At 33.4% G+C, this 18,378-nt stretch overlaps 1 non-coding gene across 1 annotated transcript; it reads right to left on the bottom strand.

Moving 5' to 3' along the window:
* Positions 1-16,355: 16,355 nt before the first annotated feature.
* Positions 16,356-16,498, bottom strand: LOC125094463 (U4 spliceosomal RNA). Its single transcript, XR_007125509.1, has one exon. It is a non-coding gene; the product is annotated as a U4 spliceosomal RNA (small nuclear RNA).
* Positions 16,499-18,378: the final 1,880 nt, after the last annotated feature.

Genomic DNA, 18,378 nt, shown 5'->3' with positions numbered 1-18,378 from the left:
GTTAACATAGAGTATAAGATTAATTTCATGTGTACAGTGTAGTGATTCAACACTTCCATACATCACCCAGTGCTCATCACAGCAAGTGCATGCCTTAATTCTCTTTACCTAGTTTACCCATCCCTCTACCCACCTCCCCTCTGGTAACCATCAGTTTGTTCCTTAGAGTTAAAAGTCTGTTTCTTGGTTTGCCTCCCTCTGTCCACACCCCCCCAATTTATTCATTTGTTTTGTTTCTTAAATTCCACATGTGGGTGAAATACATAGAAATGACCTTCTCTGACTTATCTTAATATAATACTCTCTAGCTCCATCCATGTTGTTGCAAATTTCAAGATTTCATTCTTTTATGGCTGAGTAATCCATTCCTCATTCTATGGGCCCTTGGGCTGTTTCTGTGATTTGGCTATTTTTGTTTTGCTGTGTGTGTGTGTGTGTGTGTGGGTGGGTGGGTGCGCACACATGCACGCTCACGTGCCTGGATTCTTTAGCTCAATATTATATTTGTGAGATTTATCTATATTGTGTTTAGTGGCCAACAATTTAACCCTTTTCTCTTCAAATTATCCAACTAAACCATTACGCAATGCCCAGAAGTCAACATAGTGTCTTATTCCAGGCACCACGCATTTTAAACTTAGTAAATGTCCATTCAAAATTCTACTTCTTATGAGAATTTTCCTTTTCCACTTATGGTCTAGGCCACTCCTAAAACAGAAAGTCAAAGTTGTCTATTTCTGAGTAATGACAACTTACAGAATAGAACATGTATATATTATTTTTTATATTTATAATTTTACATTTTTGTTCATAAAGTTATTAGTTATCCCTTATAGTTTGAGTTTGATGACAGGGGTGGTCCTCTGAGAGGAGATGGTGTACTGAGACTCTGATAAACCTATTCATATAACTCACTTGGTACCTTCAGAAAAGGGGTAAAGGCTTTCATATATACATTGGCACATTATGGTGGAATACTTCTGGTCATACCCAAATGTATGGTTAGACAGATTGAAAAGCACTGAGAACATGATGGACTTGGGTGTCCCAAGTCAACATATTCAATTTTCCCCTGAAGGACCAAGTATTATTTTGACATTTTTTACTTGTTTGTTTTGTTTTTTGAAATTAGAATACTTAGGATTGTTAAAGATGAGCATTTTTTAAAAAAACCCAGATCTCAGGATTAGCTGCTGTCATACTCTTATCAGTGTGTCCTCCTTGATATTGTTCTGTCATCAACACTTCCATCAGTATTAGATCATTAGGTCATGAAGAAAGAGTGATAGAGCTGCTGACACTATAGTCTTGACGAGCTCATTTGTTTTCTTTTTCTTTGAACTTTAGTAAACAGTGAAGGATTTTCAAATAACAGTGTACATGGTAACAGTAGAACAACTTTTTTGGATGTGGGTTTAAGAAACAACACCGCTTTCACTTTAGAGGAAAAACGCAAAACTGTAGAGGTCTGCAGAATTCCCACATGTTACATAAATGCCCTGTATGATCTACCTCCCTTAGTGTGGATTGAACTTGTGAATAGAAGATCACACTACTATTATATGGCAAAAGCGTAGGCCTAACCTAATCAGGAGAGTCATTTAAAACTAGGCTCAAAAAGTAAAATGAAAAAAAAAATTATAAAATAAAAATAGAGTGCTTTCCCAGCTGAATGTAAAGAAGGATATCTGACAGATATTCATGTGCTGGCCTGAAGGAAAATAATATCCAGGTTGGGAAGCCATGTGGCAAAGCATTGTCAGTGGCCTCTGGATATTGTAACTGACTGACACCTAGCAAGAAAACAAGGACAGCAATCATACAGCTAGAAGAGATGACTTCTACTGAAAAACTGAGCTCTTCAGAAGATGACCATGAGACTTAAGATGAGAATTATAGAACAGTCTGGACTCTTTCATTTCATCCTGGTAAGGTCCTAAGCAGGAGATCCAGAGAAGCTGTTCCTAGACTCCTCACTCATGGAAATTGTCAGATAATAAGTTTGTGTTTTTTTAAGCTTTTAGGTTTGTGTTATTTTGTCACACAACAACAGAAAACTAGAAAACATGCTCAAGACCATTGAAAGTTCTTACATTTTCAAGAAATATATTTTCCTTTATTTTTTAGGTATGTTTTTATTAGGGCATAACGGGAATTTGTTAATCTTGCTGTCACTATTAGTTATTTATAGTGAATAAATGTACAGTTTGACATCAGACTGCCTGGGGCTGAATCCCACTCAGCTCCTTCTCAGCTGTGACAGGGGACATCTTACTTAATAGCCCTGTGATACCTTATCCTCAATTAAAATTTAAAAATATTAACTTTTTCATAAGGTTTATACTAAGAATTAACTGAGTACATTAAACATGCAAATGAATATTTGTCAGTGCTATTGTTGTTATTATAGTTTCAGGTTCTATGAACATGATATCAACAATATAGTGGAATAATATGACATCTTACAAGATGGTGAATCAAATAATGTTGCTGAAAACTCTATTATGGCACAGAACTAGAGGGCTGAAATGTCCCAGAAACAGAATATCTCAGAGGCAGTTCCTGCCAGGTGAAAGCAACCTACTCTATTTAAATTTGTGTTCCACTGAAAATGTAATTGCTAGATCAATAAAAGCATAGTTGTTGCCAGGACATATATTTGCATGCTTTAATAAATAGAATATATCTGGATAGCAGGCACAGTTGGATTTATTAAATAAGTTCACAATAATTGATTATTAAAGATTTATTAGTATTTTGCAATAATTAAAGTAGTTGAAAGAATAGGGATATGCTATGAATCACAGGGTTGGCATCTTTCAAGTTCTTGAAGATTGAAAAATCTAATTCCCTCAGGGATAGAAAATAATATTTTATTGTTTTTATTATTATGTGCATGAGTATATCCTTCCTGTCATAAATTGACTAGACTCCAAAAGTTAAGTAGTCAATGTGGGAGTGCTACTATGTACCAAATATCCCATTCTACTTTTATACTCAGGATTTGATAAAACGATCACATTGGATTCAGAAACTCACTGCAATTAATGTAAGACAAATTTTGTTAGAATTTAAATTATCACTTTCCACTTCACAATACCCATTCTGTACAGTGAACTTCAATTAAAATCTGGTTTCCCAGGAATTAGTACCAGCCTGAAGCTTAGATCCAATTGCCATTAAAGCTTTCTTCTTTTAAGTACATGAGATAATAGAGTCCCAGTTTGTTGGAGAAGGGTACAAGAAAGACTACAGGATGGCAAGGAGTATAGATATATTTTTTTTCTTTTTTTTTCCATTCATGTTTTCTTAAGATACTCTTTTTTTTTAATTCTCATTTTTTTGTTTATTTATTTGTCTTTTTCAAAGCATTTTTGACTCTTTATATTTGGTACATTTTCAGCTAATGAAATGTTAGAGTCTAAAGATACTGTGACAGTGACTATTATGATACTCAAATTAGGCCTTTTTGATATTTGAGCACAAATCTGAAGGAGGTAAATGAGTAAACCATATGGATAACTGTGAATAGAAATGTCTGCATAGAATAGACATCTTGTGCAAAGTCCTGAGGCACGTTCCAAGGAACAGCAGCAAGACCAAGATGGCTTTAGTGGGTGAATAAGCAGAATTATAAGAGATGAAATCAGAGATTAGGCTGAGTGAGGTTTTATAAACCTTCTTATACTTTTTTTTTTTTTTTTCCTGAAGTTCAGGAGAAGCCAGACAATGGTTTTGAAAATAGGTTTGGCATAATCAAACATATTTTAATCAATCAAATGGACTGCTGTGTGTAGAATAGATTGTGGAGAGAAAGAGAATAAGAGGTTTTTGCCTGTAATCCAGCATTGAGAGAGCTAAGACTTTTTAATATTTTGGATTAGCCACACAATCCAATTTAATCGAATACAAATGTAAGATGAACTTATTTAAAACTGTATATATAGGGCCCCTATGTGGCTCATTTGGTTAAGCAACTGCCTTTGGCTCAGGTCATGATCCCGGAGTCCCAGAATCGAATCCCACATTGGCCTTCCAGCTCCACAGGGAGTCTGCTTCTCCCTCTGACCTTCTCCTCTCTCATGCTGTCTCTCATTGTCTCTCTCTCTCTCAAATAAATACATAAAACTTTTAATGAAAAAAACAAAACAAAAAACCTACATATATATTTTTATATACAGCTTTATATACCTATATTTTAATATATATATTTATAATTTATACATATATATTTAAAACTATATATATGTAAATGATTGTATAGGGTTTATTGAACAATGTCCTGGAGCAGCTCAAAGATTTAAAGAACTGATTATCTAAGACAAATACTGCAAAAGACAAAGATCAGACAGTTTTGGAGTCTCCAAAGAGACTCTGCAGCCAGAGTCTCCAAAATTCCTTTTTGTTGGATGCTATGAATTCAGAACTTTATAATTCAGAGTGTCCACTCATGATTGAAGTTGTTGAAAGTGAAAAGCAGTGGTTCAGCTTGAGTCAGGAATACTCTCAAACCTGTCACTGAGGACAGAAATGTGAGTGATCATTGTAAATGTCTTAATTATATGACATTATGACTAGGTAAATAGAGTCTGCTTTTTTTTTTTTTTTAAAGATTTTATTTATTTATTTGACAGAGAGAAATCACAAGTAAGCAGAGAGGCAGGCAGAGAGAGAGGAGGAAGCAGGCTCCCTGCTGAGCAGAAAGCCCGATGTGGGGCTCGAACCCAGGACCTGGGATCATGACCTGAGCCGAAGGCAGCAGCTTAACCCACTGAGCCACCCAGGCGCCCCTAGAGTCTGCTTTAAGGAAGAAATAGAAATCATGGCAGGCAAGCCAAAACAAAATAATATATCATAATACCATACCATATATATTATTATAATTATTAATTGTACAGATGAGAAATTTAACAACAAAGGTACTTCTACTTTTTCTGTTTTTTAAAAATGCTTCTATTTTTGAATTGGTGCTTATAAAGTTACATGTAAATATAGCATATATGAATCTTTTAAAATAACTTTTTTAAAGTAAAAATTAATTTACTTTTAAAAATCTGAATATTGGGGCGCCTGGGTGGCTCAGTGGGTTAAGCCGCTGCCTTCGGCTCAGGTCATGATCCCAGGTCCTGGGTTCAAGCCCCACATCGGGCTTTCTGCTCAGCAGGGAGCCTGCTTCCTCCTCTCTCTCTGCCTGCCTCTCTGCCTACTTGTGATTTCTCTCTGTCAAATAAATAAATAAAATCTTAAAAAAAAAAAATAAAAAAAATAAAAATCTGAATATTGACAAAAAATTCTTCACAGCTAACTTGTGGTTTGTTACTACCGTGTTTGCTCTGTTTTATTTTGGGAACACCAGGTTTTTTTGTTTGTTTGATATTTATCAATTGCTTTCATTATATTTTAATATTCTTTTTTTATCATTCTGTCACCTTACAATTTTTTCTATGTGTTGCTACTTCTAAAGTTTTTTAAGTTTTATATTTTTACATACTGAAGCAATATTACAAAGAGTCACATCTCCTTTTTATGGTCTCTGACAACATTGATTATATTATTGGCTGATATTTCTCATCACGGTTATATTCTGTGATGGTGAAATGAAGTGTAAATATTTGTTAGGTTATTTTTACATCCCATAATACATGCATATCAAACTTTAGCACATGTTCCATAAGACATATTTTTGTTTTTTCATACTTGAATAAAAAGATGTTTATCTGGTAATAGAGAACAATCATGATATCGAGATTCTCCAGCTCAATTATAGTCAGTATTAGTGCCAAAAGAATTCTAGTATGTATTCATAGATCAGTAGCTTGCTTTCCAGAAAACCTGCCTATAAACCCAACAGAACAGATTTTGGCTATTGACAGTTTCCTTAGCTAGTGCTATCAGTATTGGCTTATTATTAAATTATCTCAAATTGTCTTTATGGTCAGTTTTCATTTCTTTGGTCTCAGGGTTGATAGAAGTTTAGTTTTCCTATTTATAGAATTTTTCTGGGAAGTAAAAAGATACATTTAGAGAATGGGTTTCAAAACCTTGCCCATAAGTTGTCTTTAGTACTCTTATGGGCATTTTCCTTTTATGCCATGAAAAGAAATTGAGAATTGTAAAATCTGTTCAATCTGTTGGTTGAATAGTATAGTAGACTTATATGTAGTAGTCTTACATGGCAAAACCACTGAATTAGCTTCCAGGATCAATTATCATTTCTTCTCCCCAGGTACAAATAAAAACATAGAAAAATATACTTTTCTAAAGTAGATGTATTTTAGGCATGAAGAAAGAAGACAAGTCAAGACTTGAGGAACGGGAGTCCCAAATAGTAAGGAAACAGACTGAGGTGAGCCCAGCATCCTATGACAATTTCCCTCAAGGTATTTGTCAATTAAATGTGGCATGGTGCTAAGTGGATAAAAAGTTGATCAGGAAGTAATACACAGCGATTGAGAAACTTAGTTGAGTTTTCAACAACCTCTTAGGACAAAGACAAACTTCGTGTTCATGATTACATTCAAGTGTTGGTTGCACTTGATTTTTGACAGTAAGAAAGTACATTGACGTGGTTCCAAATTTCTTTACTACCTTTTCCTCAAGGCATTATCCAATTCATACACATCCAAGGAAGTAAGAAGCAATCAAGAAACAACAACTAAGATGGCACATGGGTCTAGTTAGATAAAAATTAGAGGTTAAACCAAGGAGACAAAGTCTTATTAAAAATCCCAAGTAAAGCCCTAGAGGAACACAGTAGGAGCAAATACAAATAAGAAATAAACCAACTTTCAAAACAATTTTACTTCAGACTGAAAAGAGATAGATCCCTACTCTAATTGCTTACCATAAGTAAAAACAAATATTCTCTGAAAGATGACAATTCAGTTAAGCTTCAAGTTAACTATACAATTTAATATACACAGTGCTCAGCATAAAACAAAATGATTTTCAGGAATGGTAGGGGATGGGGCCAAATTTATAAAATATAAAAGAAAAAATAGACTTGCAGGTAACCCAGTATTGGAATTATTAAAATACTTAATATGTGAAGAAAATGGGATCAAGGTATAATGTTCATGGCTGAGCTTAAAAAAAAAAAAAAGGTCAAGTGATAATTCTAAAACTGGAAAAAAAATTATATAAAATTAAAAGCTAAAGAAAAAGCTTAACAACAAATTAGAAACAGCAAAAAAAGAGGATTATAGTATCAATATATATGATGATAGACGATTTTTATATATATATTTTTTAAAGATTTTATTTATTTATTTGACAGACAGAGATTACAAGTAGGCAGAGAGGCAGGCAGAGAGAGAGGAGGAAGCAGGCTCCCTGCTGAGCAAAGAACCCAATGTGGGACTCGATCCCAGGACTCTGGGATCATGACCTGAGCCGAAGGCAGAGGCTTTAACCCGCTGAGCCACCCAGGCGCCCCAATGATAGACGATTTTTAGAAGGAGACATGGATGTAAAATACAGAAAAGAAGTTGAATATAAGAAACATAGTATTAACATTTGTTTGGAAACCCAGAAGGATAGAAGCAAGTATATGGGCAGTGGCAATATGAGAAAAGAAATTAGACCAAATTTTCTGAAAGTGATGAAATACATTAAGTCACAGATTCAAAAAGCTTTATAGGGACGGCTGGGTGGCTCAGTTGGTTAAGCAGCTGCCTTCGGCTCAGGTCATGATCCCAGCGTCCTGGGATCGAGTCCCACATCGGGCTCCTTGCTCAGCGGGAGCCTGCTTCTCCCTCTGTCTCTGCCTGCCATTCTGTCTGCCTGTGCTCGCTCTCTCTCCCTCTCTCTCTCTGACAAATAAATAAATAAAATCTTTAAAAAAAAAAAAAAACAAACCAAAAGCTTTATAAACCCTAAGTGAAATGAATACAAAGAAAACATGTGTAAACATATCATAGAAAAATACAAAAAAAAAAAAAAAAAGGAAACTAAGCAGCTGGCTTAAAAGAAAAAGACATATTTAACAGAACGACAGTAAGACTGAGAGGTATCAGTTCAACAGAAACAGAAGAAATAAAATAAATATCTTTAAAAAGTAAGAGCTAAAGCTTCTAATGAATTTGCATTGTCTGGGAAATAATAGCTATACTGCTTTATATTTGACTGCTCTAACACAAAGATTTTTGTTATAATTTCTAGGATTCTAAAGGAAGAATAAAATAATCCAATGAAAAGAGAAAAGGACTGGTGCAAATAGCAAAACATTAGTAAGGTAGTAAATTCAAATTCAGACTTAAACATATCATTATTTACATTAAATGTAAAACAAGTGCTCAGCTACAATATAGTAGGAATAAACAAATAACTATCAAAATGTATTTCACTAAACAAAGTCCAACTATATGTTGTTTACAAAATAATATAAAAAATATGAATACAGAAAGACTAAAAAGGGTAGAAAAAAACATTGCATGCAAATATGAACCAAAAGGAAGGTGGTTTAGCTATCAGAGCAGTTTAATATCAGAGCAGACAAAAAGCATTAATAAAGATAAACTAATGGTAAAATGATTAACCAAGGAAGATATAATTAGTCTAAATTTTTATGTAACCAAAATATATCCTTTAAATTTACAAAGCAAAATCTGATAAAATTAGAGGAGAAATAGGTAAATTAAAAATCATAATAGAAGTTTTAAATAAGCATTCTTTAAATCTTACAGACAGACATAAGTAGGTAGGGCTATAGATTGGGGATTAGCAAACCACAACTATTGGTCATATCTGGCCAGTAGCTATTTTTGTATGACCCACAAGTTAAGAATGGTATTAATATTTTTAAAGGTTGGAATAAATCAAAAGAATAATATTTTACAAAAATGAAAATTATATGAATATCAAACAGCACCTTCTATAAAGTTTTATGGAACATAGTCATGGTCATTTATTTACATACCATCTATGCCAGCTTTCAGACTACAATCACAGAATTGGATAGTTATGACAGAAACCATGCATGGTATTCGTCACTTCAAATGTTGGTGTGGAGTATTATCAATTTTAATGACAGAATTATAATTAGATTTTTCTTCTTGGCTTTCAAAGCCTAATTGACATTAAATGCATATTCTGTTTTCCCCAAATGTATAAAGGAAACTTCAAAACTTTTTATATTGAAATCTTATGGAATATGCCTATTGATTGGGGCACCTGGGTGGCTTAATTGTTAAGTGTCTGCCTTCAGTACAAGTCATGATCCCAGGCTCCTGGGATCAGGTCCCACATCGGGCTCCTTGCTCAGCGGAAAGCCTGCTTCTTCCTTTCCTACTCCCCCTGCTTGTTCCCCTCTCTTTCTGTGCCTTTCTCTGTCAAATAAATAAATCTTTAAAAAAAAAAAAAATTGTTTGAGAATATGCCCATTGATCATGGTGGAATCGAGCTAGAAAATAAGTGCAAAATGATAATTTTTTATGTTTGTAAATTAAGCTATATGTTTCTAAAATCTTGAATCAAAGAAATAACAAGGGGTGCCTGGGTGGTTAAGTCAATTAAGCATCCAACTTAATGGGGGTTTCAAGCCCTATGTCAGGCTCTGTGCTCAGCATGGAGTCTGCCTGAGATTCTCTCTCTCTGCCTCTCTCCCTGCTTCCTCTCTCTCTTTTTCAAATAAACAAGTAAATAGAATTTAGAGAAAAAGAAAGAAAAACAAAATAACAATCACAATTAGTAAATGTAGCTAAACTGTGCTTAAGAAGAAATTTATATCCTTAAATATGAATAAGAAGAAAGTATAAAAACCTAATTTAAGCATCTCTCCAAATAAGTTAAAATACAAAAGATGCATAAAATCAAAAAAACAGAAGGAAGAAAATAATAAAGATAAATATACAATAGAGGGTAATTTCTACTAAAGTTTTTTTTTTTTAAAGATAGATAAAAAATGATAAACTCCTGACAAAAGTGATTAATATTAAAGAGGATAATCATTACAGATACTATAGTCATTAAAAATGATAGTGGATATTTTGGACATTTTTATAGTAATAAATCTGAAAATTTAGATAAAACTGTTAATTATTAGAAAAACAGGACTAATGAAGAAAAAAATAGTATGGTTAATACAATACCTATTAAAGAAAGTGAAACTGTTAAGAAATCTCATAAAGACAGCTCAAGGAACAAATAATTTCACTTATGATTTCAAACAAATATTAAGAAACAATATCAGTTATACATAAACCCTACCATAGAAAATAAAAAAACAACAACAACAACGAAAAACAAAAGGAAATATTTTCTAATTCATTCTGTCATGCTAGCATAATCTCTAGTAGCAAATGTGACATTAACAGAAAATATATTTCTGGGGTGCCTGGGTGGCTCAGTGGGTTAAAGCCTCTGCTTTCAGCTTGGGTCATGATCCCAGGATCCTGGGATCGAGCCCCGCATCAGGCTCTCTGCTCAGCGGAGAGCCTGCTTCCCCCTCTCTCTCTGCCTGTCTCTCTGCCTGCTTGTGATTTCTGTCAAATAAATAAATAAAATATTAAAAAAAAAGAAAAGATATTTCTGTGCACAGATTCACAAACACTTTTAAAAGGAACAAAGAAATCTGTCATATATAAAAAGATGATATACCATGTGAAAGTTTAATTTTGTCCAGAAATACTGTTTAATTATATACAACAGTGCAATTAATTACATTAATAGATTTTATTTTATTTTTTAAAAGACTTTATTTATTTGACAGACAGAGATCACAAGTAGGCAGAGAGGCAGGCAGAGAGAGAGGAGGAAGCAGGCTCCCTGCTGAGCAGAGAGCCCGATTCGGGGCTCGATCCCAAAATCCTGGGATCATGACCTGAGCTGAAGGCAGAGGATTTAACCCACTGAGCCACCAGGTGCCCCAATTAATAGATTTTTTAAAATCCTGCATGTTCCTCAATGGATATTTTAAAAGGATTTGATAAACTCTAAATTTATTTGTAATTTAAAATAACACAGCAAATCATAAATAGAGAAGAAATGTTGAAATCTAATAAATGTGAAAATCTAACAAATAACTGATTTGATGGTAAAAAATTGAGATCCTTTCTACCTGATTTCAAGAACAAGAAAAATAATACCATTCTTATTTCTAGTCAGAATTCGACTAGAGTCATGTCATATTCTGATTTATAAAGAAATATAGGTTTGGTCTTCCTCTCCATTTCTACTATAAAGCTCCTAAAATTTTGGCATTTCTGTGTTGAGGCAATTACCAAGGACCAATGATTTAATCAACCATGCCTGTGTAATGAAGTCTTCATAAAAACCCAATAAGATAGGGTTCAGAGAGTTTCTGAGTTGGTAAGCATGTAGAGATTTGGGGAAAATGGCGTACCTGGAAAGGGCATGGAAGCTTCACACTCTTTCCCCAAACTAAATTGCTTGGTGGTGTGGGGGAAACTACTCTTCTCACACATACTGGAAATGGTGATCAGAACCTTTAAGCTACAATAAGACAACAAAGAGGGGAACCAAAAAAAAAAAAAAAAAAAGGAGAGAGAGAGAGACAATGTTCAAAAAGGAAGGAGTAGCACTTTTAATATTTACTATCTGGTCTTGATAGTTGTATACAAAGAAAACAAAAAAGAATTGATAGGTGAAATATCAGAATTAGTAAGTATTTTTTGTAAGGTAAATAGATACAAAGTTAGTATAAAAATGAATAAATATAATTTTATATCCTAACATAATATACTTAACAGTTGCAATAGCAAGTGATGATGTTTCAACATAATTTTTAAACTTTCAAAGATCTGGGCACCTGGGTGGCTCAGTTGGTTAAGCTTCTGACTCTTGATTCCAGCTCAGGTCATGATCTCAGGTTAGGGGATTGAGCCTGGTGTGGGCATGGGGCTCCACACTCAGTGGGATGTCTGCTTCTCTTTCTCTCAAGTAAATAAAAAAATCTTTTAAAAAAATAAAATAAAAGTTTAAAGATCTGTAAATAGGAATAGCAAAAGAAGTGCAAGTTCATGACAAAGAAAACTCTGAAGTGTTCCTGAGAGAAATAGACGGCTTAAATGAAGGTGAGTACCATATACATCGAAAGATTCTTTTTTTTTTTTTAAAGATTTTATTTATTTATTTGACAGAGAGAAATCACAAGTAAGCAGAGAGGCAGGCAGGGAGAGAGGAGGAAGCAGGCTCCCCGCTGAGCAGAAAGCCCGATGTGGGGCTCGAACCCAGGACCTGGGATCATGACCTGAGCCGAAGGCAGTGGCTTAACCCACTGAGCCACCCAGGCACCCCACATCGAAAGATTCTTATTGAAATATATCAACTTTGCCTATTTTGTCAATGGAAACAGTGCAATGCCAATTATAATCCCAGCTTTCATGGAGTGAAGTGACAAACTGATGTTACAATTCACATTCAAGTAAGTGGAAATTGTGGAATTAAAACATTCAAGAAGAAGGAAGGGGGAGCCAGGGACAAGTGTGAAGGGAGAAGAAGAAATGAAATGAGGAGGAGGAGTGAAAAAAGGAGAAGTTTAGAGATGTACATTACCACATATAAAATCTTTTTTTATAAAGTTATTGTAGTTAAGACAGTGTCATTGGTATAGGCTTGGAAAAATGGGGAAATAAATTTGGGAGTTCAGAAACAGCCCTCTTCCAATACACAGACACTTGATTTAAGACAAAATTGAAACTTCAGAAAAGTAGAGAAAGGAAGGTTTTCTCAACAAATGATTGCATATCCTTAGCGGGAAACGAAAAGATCCAAGCACAGCATAAAATCCAGATAGGTTGTTATCGTTGTTGTTGCTGTTGTTTTATCAACATTGTGAAAGGTTGAAATAGGACATTTAGAAGAGGATTTCTCAATGGTGGCATTATTTATATTTTGAACTTGATAATTCTTTGTTGTGGGACTGCCCTGTTCATTGTAGGATGTTCAGTATCATTCCTGAACTCTACTCATTAGATGTCAACAGCACAAATATCTGGGTGTGATAGCCAAAATTGTCTCCAGATATTGCCAAATGTACCCAGAGTGGTGTGTGTGTGTGTGTGTGTGTGTGTGTGTGTGTGTGTATGCGTGTGCACACACACGTGCACGTGAGAGAGAGAGAGAGATAGATAATGGCTCTTTAAGAACCACTGATCTAGAAGATAAGATGGGAAATTACTCTTTTTTTTTTTAAGATTTTATTTATTTATTTGGCAGACAGAGATCACAAGTAGGCAGAAAGAGAGAGGAAGCAGGCTCCCTGCAGAGCAGACAGCCCGATGCGGGGCTCAATCCCAGGATCCTGGGATCATGACCCGAGCCGAAGGCAGAGGCTTTAACCCACTGAGCCACCCAGGCGCCCCTGGAATTACTCTTAATAGTAATTTCCTATATTAATGTACCTTATAGTAGGGAACATTTTATTTGGGTAAAAAACGTTAATGAGAAAGATTGTTAAACTGTAGTACATTGAATTTAAAAATCTGTTCCTCAAAAAGCCCATTGAGTGACTATGTTAGCTACAAAATCAAAGAAAGCATTAATAATACATATAAAAGAAAGATATAACAAGATTACGTAAAGAATGTCTATAAATAAATTGGGAAAAGAAAGATAACACTATCTCCTTCTCCCCACCAAAGATTTATAAATACACAATGCCTAGTGCCCAATAAATTATATGCTTGGTTAAATGCCCAATAAGTCACAAATTATGCAAAAGTGTTTCAACCTCATTAATAATGAAATAAATATAAATTAAAACCAAAATGAGATATCACTATATACTCACAAGAATGACTACAATTTAATAAGACTGACAACACCAAATGTAGACAGGGTTTGAAACAAATGATGTCATATAATGCTAGTGGGAGAATAAATTAATACAATGGCTTTGGAAATCTTTTTGGCAATATCTACTTAAGCTGATCTTATAACTTAGTAGTTTTACTCCTAGTCTTACAAACAACACAATGCTTATAAATGGGTACCAAAATTCATGTAAGATTTTTCAAAGCAGCATTATTCATAATATTTAAAACTAAGAAAACCTGAAATGCCCATCAATGATAAAATGGAAAAAATAAATAGGTGTATGTTTAATTAATAGAATATACTTCAGCAATTAAAATGAATTAAATTCTGATAAATTCAATAATAATAAATCTTACAGACATAACAGCTGTCAAAAATAATTTTCTATGAAGGACTGTGATTGGGTGGAGTAGGTGGTAGTATAGTAAGTATGAGGGGAAATGAGGGTGGATTCTGGAAAGCTGGCATTTTTCTCTGTTTTATCCCTATTCAGTGATTACATAAATATATTCATTTAGTATATGTTCATTGAGCTGTATATTTAACATTGTTTCATTTTCTATATATATATTGCACTCAACTAAGAAAGTTCATTAAATGTGGCCATGGAACACCATGCAAACTTTAAGATGAAATAAGGCACATTTTATGAAAGTCCCCAAGAAATTTACTGATAATGACATACAAATGTATAAAAAATCTATTTTGAATAAAAGAGAGTTTTGTATTTGCACATTTAAATGTGAATAAATATAGTAGTAATTACTAAAAAGAGGCATAATAAAAATGTTAAGTCTATTTCTGAGGAATTGAGTACAAATAGAGATGAAGGAAGAATATACTTTTTTGTGCTTTGAATTTATTTTAGGCTTTTGATTTTTAAAATATATCTAATCTTTTACGAAACTTTTAATTTATAACTTGAATATTGTAAAGGGACTGAGGGAGGCACCAGGGTGGCTCAGTCTGTTAAGCATCTGCCTTCTGCTCCAGTTGTGATCTCAGGGTCCTGGGATAAATCAAACCCCATGTTGGGCTCTCTGCTCAGTGAGGAGTCAATTTTCCCTCCTCTCTCTCTTTCTCTCAAATAAGTAAATAAAATCTTAAAAAGAAAAAATAAATAAATAAAAGGGACTGGGGTAGATATTCAATAGAACCAAAATAATTGCTTGTGAATTAAAGGGCTGAGAGGACTTAATATAGAGACAATTGTTAACTAGATTTATCTCTAAAAAGAAATAGTGGAAAGCATAATTGAATGCCCAGAGCAAGTTCTCAGTGGTACTGGATATTCACTGGTTATAAAATAATTATCATTAATGCATTTTGGGCTCATCTGATACCAGAGAAAAGAGACATTCTTGTTTGCCTTTTTTCAAAGCCACATCTAATAAGAGATGTGACTCTAATAAGAGATGTGACTTCCATTGTTTCTGCTGCAATTATTATAACCTTGAAAACTTATGTTCAACAGATGAAAATGGAAAAGATAGAGGCTGCAACACTTTTAAAGCTATATTTTTTCTTACTAATATATCTTTAAGTGTCATTATTGAAATACATAGAAACAAAGTTCTCAACTTTTGCTACTTAGTTGCATTAAAAAGTCTAATACACAGGTTGATAAGCAAATAATGTTAAACCCAGAATTCCTGGTTGACTCCTTTAGATTTTTAAATTTCAACACTATTCCCATGGTTCTGACTATAACAATTAAGGACACATTAAATTAATAAATTATATACTCTATTAAATTGTTATCACTTTAGTTCTTAAAACTTCATGTCTACTGAGCTATTTCAGGATTTAGTGTTCTTAATCATTTTTTAGAACATGTATTTTGGTCTAGGTGTTCTAAATTAAAGCAGTTCTTTTTAAATAAATGAAAAATATTTAATTCACTGATTACTATAATTAAATTTTATTCTACATAGTTACTTGAAATTCAAATTTGATTAAACATTTGAATAAGTGAAATATCTTCAACTTATACCAAACACTTTATTTTCCTTTAGGTTAAAAGTAATATATATAATAGGGAAAGTTATTAAGATTTTAAAGCATGGGTTTCTTAAAGTAGTTGCCATTTGTCTCAGTATTCGAATAGGCTTACTTGGGATCAACTGGGTGGCTCTGGATTATTTTAAGGTTGCAATATAAAACAAATTTGAAAAGTTGTTGGTAATGTTGCCCATTACTAACTACAGATTATTTATTGCATCTAAAGTTTAAATCAAAATCTATTAACTGGCTACCTGTTTCTTTCATTAGAAAATTATTTAGTATCTGATATGCAATTTATTTGTAAAGGATATTGTTAGAAAATATATTAAAATAATGTATATGTCAACATTTAACTGTGGTTAAAATATGAATAGTAAACATGTTTTTTACAAAAATTTATTACAATGGACTTGGCTTTATTTACAAGATATGTAATGGAGTATTGCAGATTGATTCAAAGCTTTAACTGGTCATAGGAGAAAATTCACTATGTGAACTTTGCTTTATTGTGGATTTTTAATATCCATTGTCAAGTATGTTATCAGAAATATATTAGGACAGAGAGTTTGAAGTAATTACGGATGAGTTTAAATAATTTTCTAAGAAAAAAGTCGACCTGATCTTCCATTATGTAACTTTTTCTTTGTGCTTTTTTAATTAGCAATAATCGCACCTCGGATAAACCTCATTGGCTACGATACTGCCACTGCGCAAAGCTCTTTATGCTTTTTTAAATTAGTGTTTAAATGAAATGGAAGTTTGGTCATAAAACTATTTAATCATTAAATATTCAAATATCTTAAGGATATTTAAATAAGATATGATTATTTAACAACAAAGAAGGCATATAAGAGTAAATATTTTCCTAATTCCTTTAATGTTAAACAGAATAGTAAACATAGAAGATAATAATAAAAATGCAAGTTAAACAAGTGGTTATCTGCTATAAAATAGCAAACAATTTGATGCAATGCAGGCTTATAACTATGTGCTGTGTGATAGTTCTCAATTCACATTACTAAAAAGCTAGAATAGAGCTATTACATGAAACTCCATGTAATGCTGAATTAGTATACATGTTTTGTGGCAGGCCTATATTTTCTGGAATTTGGTTTATTATTTTTATGGGAGAAAACTGGCACACAAATTCTTAAATCCACTGGGGTTTTATAGTGTATATTTTAGAATTTTGAATAAACTTGCTATTATACTGAGTTATTTAAAAATAGTAGTAGAACAGCAGCAATTTATATGCTTAATATCTTCCATGTAAAATACTAAATGATTACAACATACCTTAATTTAAAAAAGATATGGGACTACTTTTCCAAATGGTCATTATTGCTAACCTCAAATTTGAATTTCAGATTATTTAATCAAATTCAGGAAATATTGTCCCATTATAAATATGTTTGTTATATAAATATGCCCATGTATCTGTATAATGTCCAAAAATAGTAGTAAAGTAGTAAATCTCTCAAGAACAAAATACATGCATAAAGATGAAAACTGCTCATTTAAGTAGAAATAATTCAATTATTATATAATCATAAGATAAAGAGGACCAGTTTTAAGTAATTAAAACGTATCTCCACATATAATCTGTAAGCATAGAGTACAAGGCAAGATTATAGTATGTGCATTAAGAGAAATATTTAAATTTAACTCTTTAATTACAATTGTACCTGCAAATCAGATTTACTGTTATATAACTATTATAATATTTAATAACAGATATTTTAGTAAAAAACAACCACAATTATGAGTCATTTACGGATCCTGTATCAGTTATTTATTGCTGAGTGGCAAATTATTCCAAAATTTAACAGCTTAAAGCAAGTATTTATTTTCCCTACTGTGTGTGGACAAGGAATCTGGGTGTAGTCTAGCCAGGTACTTTTAACTCAAGAGTTCTTATAATTTTGCAGTCAAGATATTGGCCAATGCTGCAGCCTTTGGAAGTTTGGCAGTAACCAAAGAACTGGCTTCCAAAGTCACTCACATGGCTGTTGTCATGTACCTGTTCCTTGGAGGGTTGTAGACTCAGGACCTCACTTATTCACTATGCTACCTGGGTCTCTCTAGGTAGAGATCTCCTCACAAAGGACAACTTATTTCTCCAGCATGAACAATCCAAGGGAGATTTAGAGCATTGCTGATGAAGTCTTAGACTATAAGTGAAGTTTTGTGGGGTGAGGTCTGGAGCCTATGACCAAGAAAGAATTCTTGAGACATCTTTGGTGCAAAATGGTGGTTTATTAAAGCACAGAAAAAGGACCTGTGGGCAGAAAGAGCTGCTGCCTTGGGGCTGTGAGGAGTGGTCCATTACATACTTGCAAGTTGGGGAAGGGGTTAAGGATGGCATAAGTCTCTGAGGAATTTTGGAAGCAAGGTTTCCAGGACCTTGAGGAGCTAGCTATTGTTGGGAAAAAGGTTATTCATTAATGGTAATAAAACCTTTGTCGTGAGACCCTTTAGCTGTATATCAGTGGGCCTTCTGCTTGGGAAGTCAGCCCTAGCTTGGAGGGTGTAGAGATAAAGTTTCCAAAGAAATTGTTTGTTGGGGGTAGTGGTGGGTCAGGCTAGGATTGTGCTTTG

This window comes from Lutra lutra, chromosome 2 (assembly GCF_902655055.1).
Source record: "Lutra lutra chromosome 2, mLutLut1.2, whole genome shotgun sequence".
Taxonomy (NCBI): domain Eukaryota; kingdom Metazoa; phylum Chordata; class Mammalia; order Carnivora; family Mustelidae; genus Lutra; species Lutra lutra.
Note: the sequence above shows the minus strand (reverse complement) of the source record. Positions and strands in the feature narration are given on the sequence as shown.